At 40.0% G+C, this 10,892-nt stretch overlaps 1 non-coding gene across 1 annotated transcript; it reads left to right on the plus strand.

Annotated features, from left to right (window-relative positions):
• Nucleotides 1-1,592: 1,592 nt before the first annotated feature.
• LOC138431509 (U6 spliceosomal RNA) lies at nucleotides 1,593-1,696 on the plus strand. The gene has a single exon (XR_011253714.1). It is a non-coding gene; the product is annotated as a U6 spliceosomal RNA (small nuclear RNA).
• The last annotated feature ends 9,196 nt before the right edge of the window (nucleotides 1,697-10,892 follow it).

Genomic DNA, 10,892 nt, shown 5'->3' on the forward strand with positions numbered 1-10,892 from the left:
TAGAAATCCTTTCTTGGAATATGGAATGTGGGGTTGAAAGAAAAGATTCTGACCTAACCACCTTTCTCCTGGGCTCTCACATCTTTCCCCTAGAAGAAGCTGGTATATAGGGAAGTGTTCACATCGACTGCTTTTTAGTTTCCTCGTCAGCTTGGCCGCTGACCACATGACTTGGCAGAGCCAAACAGCTCTCCCTGAGTCTCTGACTGGTACAATAAGGAATTTTAACTTTGAGGCTCAGTCAGCTCTCTGATGAAAAGGATTCTCTATGTCTCAGTATAAGCATTGCCTGTATCAAAATGTGCACATGGAAAAATCAAATGCTTGCACCCAATAGTTGATGTGTTGAATCCCTTGTATTTATCACATTCTCTGGCTGAGATTCACAGTGAGGGATTAAATGCTGGCAACCTGGGAGCTGGCATTATTTAGTGGCTCTAGAAAAGTCCCCTCTACGATGCTTCATTTAGACTGGGAAGACTGTTTCCTGCTGACTGCACCTCTAGGGAAGTGCATCTTAAAATCAAGAGGGAAACAGTCAAGCAGCTTAATCTGTAACAATAACTTGTGATTGTTAACTACAGGTTAATGCTTTAAGAGGAGCAGCATTCCAATTTCTAATCAAGGGGCCACAGTTACTGATAATAGTTCATCCTCTCTCTGCTTATCCCTCTCCTTGAACCATGCATCCTAGACAGGGTAGAAAGTGATCGCTTGCTCAGGAAACTTCACTCTTGTCCGTGTCATCACAACCACAGGGAGATTCACATAAATGAGGTGGCGGTATGAGGACTGAGAGCAAGGCTGAGATACAGACATTACATTTAAGGTAGCACCTGGTTAGCAACCGCTGGAGGGAGCTTTCCCTGCCCCCAAAATACATGCAGACACAGAAAAAGATTAAAACTCTAAGTCATCCAGGGATTAAAAAAAAAAATACTCATCTGACAAGCGCTGAATAGTCACTGCTTTCAAGGAATTTCTGGTCCAGTCACTAAACCAAGTTCTTAGTTAACTAATTTGCTGCGTAGCAAATTACCACAAAAGGGCTTACAACATTTATTTTCTCACAGTTCCTGGGGGTCAGAGTCCAAGCACGGCTTAGCTGGTTCCTAACCCTGGGTCTCTCTAGGCCCAACAAGGAAGGATTTGCTTCCTCCCTCACTCACGGGGCGGTCAGTGGGATTCAGCTCCTCGTAGCTGTCATGGATGGTTTCTTGAGATATGTACGGGCTTCTCCACAGAGCGTATCGCAACCCTGCAGCGTTTGAAGGGCTTCAATAACAAAACAGAATGGAGTAAACCTGGAGACAAGCAGGAACAGCTCCGAATTCCCTGCCTGGTTCCCCACTCACAGCTGATTAGAGGAGCATCTTAAACGTTTTCATGCCCACCCATCTGTGACTAGAAGCCTTCTCATTCTTTCCTTCACTGACTCATCCACTCAACTATTAATATTTGGGGGTTCTCTCTACGTGCCAAGAATGATTTGAGGTAGCAGGAATACAGCAGAGAACAAAGCAGATGTCCAGTTCTTAGGGATTTTACAGTCCAGTAGAGAAGACAAATAATAAATAAAACAGAAACGTAATGTTCACTTCAGCCTCACATACTAAAATTGGAATGATTATAGAGAAGATCAGCATGGTTCCTGCACAAGGATGACACACAAATCCATGAAGTGGTCCATATTTTTGTCCATCAACAGAGGAATGGATAAAGAAGATATGGGGTGTGTGTGTGTATATATATCTATACATACACATACAGTGGAATATTACTTGCAGCAATATGGATGGATCTAGAGACTGTCATACCGAGTGAAGTAATTCAGGCACAGAAAGGCAAATATCATATGATATCACTTATATGTGGAATCTTAAAAAAGGGTACAAATGAATTTATCTATAAAATAAAAATAGAGTTACAGACATAGTAAACAAACATGGTTACTAGGGGGTAAGAGGGTGAGAGGGCTAAACTGGGAGATTGGGACTGACATATGAACACTCCTACAAATAAAATCAATAACTAATAAGGACCTACTGTACAGCAGAGGGAACTCTACTTGATACTGTAATGATCTATAGAAAAGAATGGAAAAAAGACTGGATATATGTATAACTGATTCACTTTGCTAACACAATGTAAATCAATTATACTCCAATAAAATTTTAAAAGAAATGCTTCAAAATTATTTATTCATATTTTATTTCCAATTTTAAATAAGATTATTACTATTTAACTATTGGCAAATATGTTTTAAAATATCAACCCTCTGTTGTTATATTTGAAGCAAAACTTTACAAGTTTGATTTTGTCCTTTTATTGTGTTTATTATTTTAGACTAATATTTTAGGTTATATGTATTCAAATGTACCTGTCTGTATTTCAGTTTTATGACTGAGAATATTTTCCCTATTTTTAATTAAAAAAAAAAGAACTGTATAGTTTAGCAGAAGACAAGTGCTATAGAGAAGAAAAAGAAGCGTTAGTCTTTCAGTCATGTCTGACTCTTTGTGACCCCATGGAGTGCAGCCCATCAGGCTCCTCTGTCCATGGAATTCTCCAGGCAAGAATACTGGAGTGGGTAGCCAGTCCCTTCTCCAGGGATCTTCCCAACCCAGGGACCAAACTCGGGTTTCTGGCATTGCAGGGGGATTCTTTACCATCTAAGCCACCAGGAAGTGCTGAGGGGTGTGTGAGTCTGTGTGATGAGAGGTTATAATATGACATTTGAGCAGAGAAGTGATAGAAGGGTGGCAGTGTGCTTGATGTGTTTGAAGAGCAGCGGTAAAGGCCATGGGACTGAAGCAAAGCCAGTGAGGCAGAGAACAGTACGACAGGAGGTCAGAGGGATGGTTGATTCACGGAACATAGTAAAGCTCATTTCACAATCACTTGAAGGGTTCTGTAGGTCATTTTAAGACATATTTACTGTGAGGTGGAACATGGCGGGCAGATTTGGACAAGAGGAGTAACATGATCGGATGTAAGACCACGTGGTTGCTAGGTTTAAAAAGAAATGGTCTGTGGGGCAAGGCTGGAAGCCAGGACACCAGCTACAAAACAATAGAAATGATACAGGCAAAAATGGTAAGAAGAAACTGGATTCAGGATTTATTTTAAAGGTAAATAGGATGTAATGAAAGAATGAATATGGGAGCAAAAAAAAGAGTCATTAAGGACAATTCCAGAGTTTTTGGCCTGAGCAACTGGTGCCATTGAAGAAAGAGGAATGCTGGGGGAGGAGTGAGATGGGGAAGGTTCAGAAATCAAGAATTGTGACAGAACCAAAACAAATAACCCGAACATTTACACAGACCCTGAACAGCCACAGCAAGCTTCAGAAAAAAAGAACAAAGCCAGAGGCATCATGCTCCCTAACTTCAGATCATACCACAAAGCTACAGTAATCAGACAGTATATACCGGCACAAAAACAGACACATGGATCAACGGAACAGGATAGAGAGCCCAGCAATAAACCCACACACCAGCGGTCAATTAACCTGCAGCAAGGGAGGCAAAACACACAATGGAGAAAAGACAGTCTCTTCAATAAGCGGTGCTGCGAAAACCAAACAACCGTGTGTAGAAGATGACATCACAGCTTTCTCACACCATATACAAAAGTAAACTCAAGATGAATTAAAGACCAGAAACCATTAACTTTTCAAAGAAAACAGGCAGAACACTCTTTGACATAAAATGTAACAGTCTTTTTTTTGGATCTGTCTCCTAAGACAAAGGAAACAAAAGCAAAAATAGACAAAATTAAGTTCAATTTGAAAGCTTTTGCATACCAAAGGAAACCGATGACAAAATGAAAAGACAACTTGCCGACTGGGAGAACATTTTTGCAAATGATATGATTAATAAGGGGTTAGTATCTAAAATATATAAACAACTCATGTAACTCAACATCAAAAAACCAAACAACTGGATTAAGAAATGGGCAGGACTTCCCTGGCGGTCCAGTGGCTAAGACACTGCTAGCCAGTGCAGAGGGCCCAGGTTCAATCCCTGGTCACAGAACTAGATTCCACGTGCTGCAGCTAAGACCCAGTGCGGTCACACAAAGAAATAAATATATTTTTTTTAATGGGCAGAAAACCTAAATAGACATTTTTCCAAAGGTGATATAGATGCCCAGCAGGCACATGAAAAGATGCTCAACATTGCTAATCATCAGAGGAATGTAAATCAAAGCCATAATGAGATATCACCTCACTCTGGTCAGAATGACTATCATCAAAAAGACCACAAATAACGGTCGTCGGTACTGTGATCATCATCATCGTCATTATGTTGTAAACCTGAAACCAAAAAATACTGTACATCAACTACACCTCAAAACAGACCATAATAAAATAAAAATAAATTTTAAAAAGTCTGTTTTGAATCTGTTGAGATACCTAGTAGGTGCCCAGATGGGCAAATTAAGTAGACAGTTCAATAAATGAGTCTGGAGTTCAAGGATTGATTCTGGCTAGAGACGGAAACATGGGAGTTATCAGTTTATGGACATTAATTAAAGCCCTGAGTCAATGAACTCACTAGGAAGTTAGGGCAGATAGAAAAGAAAGATTCAAGAACTGAACCCTGGGGCACTCTAACATGGAGAGGAGGAGGATGGGAAAAGTGCAAGTGGCTAGTAAGGAAAGGGGAAAATCAAGAAAAAGTGGTGTTCAGGAAAACAAATGAAGGAAGTATTCCAAATTACTGAGTTCCTTTAGTTTTTTTTATTTCCTGTTTTTTTTTTCAAATGCTCATGTTCATAAGAATCACTCTACAAAGTATCCAGAGGATGCCTTAATTACTTATTTTGTGGGAAATTTAAAAGAGTTTCAAGGTAGTTCTGACTTGAGTTGATTTTAGCCATAGGTACTGATGCAAGAACGTAATTGTGATAGAATGGGATCTACTGTAGTTTCAAGAGAGCTGGAAGGATTCTAACATGCTATAAGGATAGAGGCAGGGTTTACTGGGTGATTAAATGAATTTTATTGATAGTTGCAATTTTTAAAACTTTCATTATAGAGACTATCACATGTGCAAAATTAGCAGAATAGTCTAATGTTATAATAGGCTGTCTGTTCCCATCACCCAGTTCAACAACTATCAACTCATGGCCAAACTTTTTTCTTTTCTATTTCATTCACTATCTCCATATATTTTGAAACAGATTCCAAACACCATATCATTTCATCTGCAAAAATAGACTTTTTCACATTAATAAAATATCATTATCACCCCCAAAAAGTTAATGTAATTTCTTAACATTGTAAAGAAATCCAATCAGTGCTCAATTTTTCAATTGTTTCATAAAGATTATGATTAAAAAAACATTTTGGCCACACAGCATGTGTCATCCTAGTTCTCTGACCAGGGATTGAACCTGCACCCCACGCATTGGAAGCACAGAGTCTTAATCACTGAACCACCAGGGAAGTGTTGACTTATTTAATAAGTTTTCTTGTTTAACTAGATGCTTCCCAGGTGGCTCAGCTGGTAAAGAATCTGCCTGCAATGCAGGAGACCTGGGTTTGATCCCTGGGTCAGGAAGATCTCTTGGATAAAGGAATGGTAACGTGTTTAAATAAGGTCTATACATTGAAAATGGTGATAATACTATCTTTTAAGATAATACTATCTTTTATACATTTTCCTTTTACCATTTCTCATATGTGTGTGTGTATATATATATATATTTTTTTCTTTTTCCAGGAAAATTGTTTGTGGAAGAGAATAGGCAGTTTCCCACCATCTGAATTTTGATGATTGCATCCTCATGTTGGTGTTGCTGAAATGCTTAGCATGCTCCTCTATCCCCTGAATATCCTATATAAGGAAGTTGAATCTGGAGGCTTAATCAGGTTTGTTAGATTTTTTTTGCAAGACTACCTTCTAGGTGCTGCTGCTTTCTTCCCCCAGGAGTCCCTTACAGTCTGGTTGCATCTCTTCTTTGTGATGTTGATGGCTGTGGATGGTCAAAGCCTAGGCCCATTATTATGGCGGAGGCTGCAAAATGGTTCTAACTCTATCCATCCTTCTTCATTTACTAACTGGAATAAAGAGAAACTTTATAATTTTTATTTTTTGTTTCTTTCTATAAAGAGAAACTTATCAGTCTGTATTTGGCTTCTACATGATACAGTTCAAAAAAGGAAAGGAACCATAACTGCTTAATTTATCTTATTTATTAATTTTAAAAACAATGTGTTGGTCTCTAGCACCCTCCCAGAGACCAACTAGAGCTTTGCCAGGAAAGGGTTTATTGTGAATGCATGGATTTAATTATTTCAGTGTTTCAATCCATTGCAGTTATCCTCAATTATGCTCAAATTATCCACCATTGGCCAATGGAAACCCCTTCACATTAGTTCCTGAATCCTTCTGATATACAATCCTCACTATCTGGTGTGACAAGATGTTTAGGCTTATCTTGTATATTTCCCATCCAGACCTGGAATCAGCCATGTTCCCTAGAAGCCCTGTTTCCTTTTAGTGGAAAAGGAATTGAAGTTGTTACATACCATATAGGGTCACAGAATCAAAGAGCCAGGAGGTAGGTGTTGAAGGAGATGTCACTTTAGTGAGCAAAGCTGTCTAGAGTCCCCTAGGACTCAGAATTTGACTGGGAACCATTCACACCAACCTCCTCTCAAGCTGTTGATCTAAGAAAAGGATGCTATTATCTCCCAAGCAGAAAGTGTTGGGCCAAGCTGATGGCATTGTTTCATTCAATCCAAGTAAGTAAAAGGAGAAAAAAAATGGAACCCATGAAAAAATTCTACTAAATTTTTTTTAGAAGGACAAACCTCTTGATCCCTGAACAATAAGAGGAAGGGACAAATCCCTGAAAATGTAGACCGCTACAGGATACAGAAGGAAAAGGCTGCCGAGCAATTGCTGGGCAGCCCCAAAAGGATGGAAGAAGAGACGTCTTTCATAAAACATAAGCAGACAGTCATAGGATGAAAACCAGCTAAGAAGAAAAAGAACGAAATGAATACAAAGGTAGATGCATGAGCTGAAGAATGCTAAGGGAAATTCATAAACACAGGGCAAGAATAAGACCACACTAGACATCTGCACATGCAATACTACTGTTTTCACTTAACAGTATATGAGAAACATCTTTCCATATGTCATTTACATTTTTTAACCATAATTTTCCTAGTAACTGGACTGGGAAATTTAAAATATGAACACTCATACTTCATTGAACTAATCCTCTCATGTTAGAAAATTAGGCATTTTCCAAGTTTTTCTGCCACTCTGAGCAATCTTAAGATATACATTTTCAAAAATATATATATATATACATTTTCTTATATATCTGTCCATGTAGTCAGTAACTATTTATTGAGCATCTAATGATTATTACTGGGCATATTCTGGGGTGCATGGTGGTGAAAGAGACGGACACAGTTCCCATCTTGATGGACCTTGCAGCTCAATGGGGAAACTGACAATTAAGAAATTGCAACACTTTTGTGATAAATGGTAGAGAAACTGTATGGTGATAATGAAGCACATGGCCAGGAAGCCTAACCTACTTTAGAGTTTCCTGAGAAAGTGACATTTAATCTGAGACCTGAAGAATGAGAGGAGGTAAGCTAAGAAAAGAATTGCAAGTAATAGAAAGAACAGCGAGTGCAAAGGCCTGAGTGTAAGAGCAAGGCACACTTAAGACAAAAGAAATTCAGTGGCAGGTCACCAAGGGCCTTGCCACTGAAGGATGTTAAGCATGAGTATTCCATGGTCAAATTCTTTGCTCTAGAGGAAGCACCCTGGAGCACAATGGGCATTGATTGGTTTGAAGTATAGCTTGACTCAAGGTAGAGAAATCATTCAGGAAGCTCTACAATAACCCAGGCAAGAAAGGGTAGTGAGCCACAAGAGGGTGTTGACCCTGAGGACTCAGAGAAGCAAACGGATCTGGAAAATATTTAGGAGAGACTGTTTCATTTGAATCAGCAGTGGTAAGGGAGAGGGGAGTCAAAGTTGGACCCTAGGTTTCTGACTTTAGCAACCAGGGGGTGCCATTTACTAGCATCAGGAGAAAGAAATGAGAAAAAGTATGAATTCAGTTGGATAAAGTTGAATTTGAGGTTCCTCCAAACTTCCCAGATGGAAATAGCCAATATGCAATTAGAGATACAGATTTACAGCTCAGAATTGCTCCTGAGACCTCGACTGGAATTCCAGATTTGGGATCCATCAGCATATGGGTTATAATCAGAGCTTTGGGAGTGAGTGGTGGAGATCTTACGGAAAGAATATGTGGAGGGAGAAAGAAAAGCACCTAGGGACACCCTGAGCAACAGTGCCAACACTGAAGAGATGGGCCGAAGACACTTAGAAGGAAAAGCCAACAAGACCGGAAGAAAACTGGGAGGAAATGCAGCCTCGAGAAGCTGAGGAAAGAGCTTGTATAGAGGGGAAAGGCGTGGCTTGCAACATCCAATATTTCCAAGAAGTTAGGAAAGACAAGGGCTGAAGAGACTCTGTTGGATTTAGTGGCCACCTACAAGACAAGAGCAGTGACACAGGAGTTGTGCATGGTGCCCAGATTCCATAGGAAGGAGTCAGCTGGAGTTGAGGGAACAATCTCTTATTTGACTCCTGACCCGATTTTGAGAACCACTCTCTTTTACTCTAGCAAGTTTAACTCATTTACAATTATTTCCATAATAGCTTCATTTCGGTTTGCTTCATTCACTTTGTTTTAAGCTTTCTAGCTTTTATGTATCCTTGCTCTTTCTTTTCTATTTTACCTTTTGCTGAGTAGACCTCTGTAAAATCACGGCAGATAGTGACTGCAGCCATGAAATTAAAAGATGCTTGCTCCTTGGAAGAAAAGTTATGACCAACCTAAACAGCATATTCAAAAGCACAGACATTACTTTGCCAACAAAGGTCCATCTGGTCAAAGCTTTGGTTTTTCCAGTGGTCATGTATGGATGTGAGAGTTGGACTATAAGGAAAGTTGAGGGCCTAAGAATTGAGGCTTTTGAACTGTGGTGTTGGAGAAGACTCTTGAGAGTCCCTTGGACAGCAAGGAGATCCAACCAGTCCATCCTAAAGGAAATCAGTCCTGAATATTCATTGGAAGGACTGATGCTGAAGCTGAAACTCCAATACTTTGGCCACTTGATGTGAAGAACTGACTCATTTGAAAAGACCCCGATGCTGGGAAAGATTGAAGGCAGGAGAAGAAGGGGATGGATAACAGAGGATGAGATGGTTGGATGGCATCACCAACTCAATGGACATGAATTTGAGTAAGCTCCGGAAGTTGGTGATGGACTGAAGCAACTTAGCAGCAGCAGCAGGGAAGCCTAGCGTACTGCAGTCCATGGGGTCACAAAGAGTCAGACACAACTGAGCGACTGAACTGAACTGAACTGAGTAGATCACTGTGTTTACCACTATTTCCTAAAGCAAACTAGAGGGTGAATAGCCTGCTTTTAATTATACTCAGCAGTGGAGCCAGAATTTGAACCCTGGAGCCCACAGTCTCAGCCACGATGCTGTACAGCCTTGTGTGTGACCCCAAGTATCCTATATCCATAGAAAATTAACTTGCCCTTGAAAATAGTTGGGCTTCCCTTGTGGCTCACCTGGTAAAGAATTTGCCTGCAATGAGGGAGACCTGGGTTCGATTCTTGAGTTGGGAAGATCCCCAGAGAAGGGAAAGGCTACCCACTCCAGTATTCTGGCCTGAAGAATTCCATGGACTGTATAGTCCATGGGGTCGCAAAAAGTTGGACATGACTGAGCACCTTTCACTGGAAATAGCTATGCCATTAGGGCAATAACTTTACCTATCGAAATATACTTTAGAGAACTAATCAGAGAATTATGCACATAGTTATTCATCGTAGTATTATTTATAGCAATATGGATTTACATAGGCTTTTCTGTTTTAAAACAATATTCATCAGTTTTTCCTCTCTAATGCTTATCTTTTTGTCTGTGTTTATAATTTTTGGCCTTGCATCTGAATTTTGGTGTACATTGATCACACTCATTTAAATGCTGATTGAAAACAATATTTACATTAAAATCTGTGCCCTGCTTGCTTCCTAAGTTGGCTGACTGTTTGCAACACCGAACAAGACATGACATATAAGGATGAAAGAGCTCAGGGTCCATATGAAGGAGACAGAGGAGGCAGGCATTTTCTGGCATCAGAGCAGAACGTATTACAAGACCTGAGCAATTTGGTTCTAAGCTGTCTGGCAACAAAGCAGAAAGAAACACAGTAAGTTACATAATTTTCATTGTCCTATAAGAAAAGAATTCATACTAATTCTTTTGTGAAGGCAGCTCTTTTTGAGATCTAAAATCAAGCAGAAATTTATGTGAATCTTCACGTAATGGGTATTGAGGGACACTGAAGACTGGAATAGAGCTCCCCAAACCCTTGGTATTTTCTGAGCTATGAGTCTTGAGAGCATCTTTTGTTGTAATATTCGGTTTTTCGTCCTCAGTTTCTGAAATTGCTTCAGAGCCACAACGGTGAAGTGGATATCTTGTTATGTGTAAGTCCCTTTCAACCACAACTGATTTTATGTTGATGAGGCAACTTTTGGAAAGCACCTAAAGATGGGGGGCTGGCTACTGGAGGAGCCAACCTTGTGATTAAAGGGTTGAAAGTTTCAGTCCTACTCCCCGATGGCTAGAGACAGTTCAATCACCAATGACCCTGATTTAATCACTCCTGCTTGTGTAACGAAGCCTCCATAAAAACCCAGAAGAACAGGGTTCAGAGAGCCCTGGAGCTGGTGAACACATGAAGATGGGGGAGATGGAGAACCTCTGGTCCCTTTCCTATGCCTTACCCTGTGCATCTCTTCCATCTGGTTGTTCCTGAGTTAC

This window comes from Ovis canadensis, chromosome 1 (genome assembly GCF_042477335.2).
Source record: "Ovis canadensis isolate MfBH-ARS-UI-01 breed Bighorn chromosome 1, ARS-UI_OviCan_v2, whole genome shotgun sequence".
Classification (NCBI taxonomy): domain Eukaryota; kingdom Metazoa; phylum Chordata; class Mammalia; order Artiodactyla; family Bovidae; genus Ovis; species Ovis canadensis.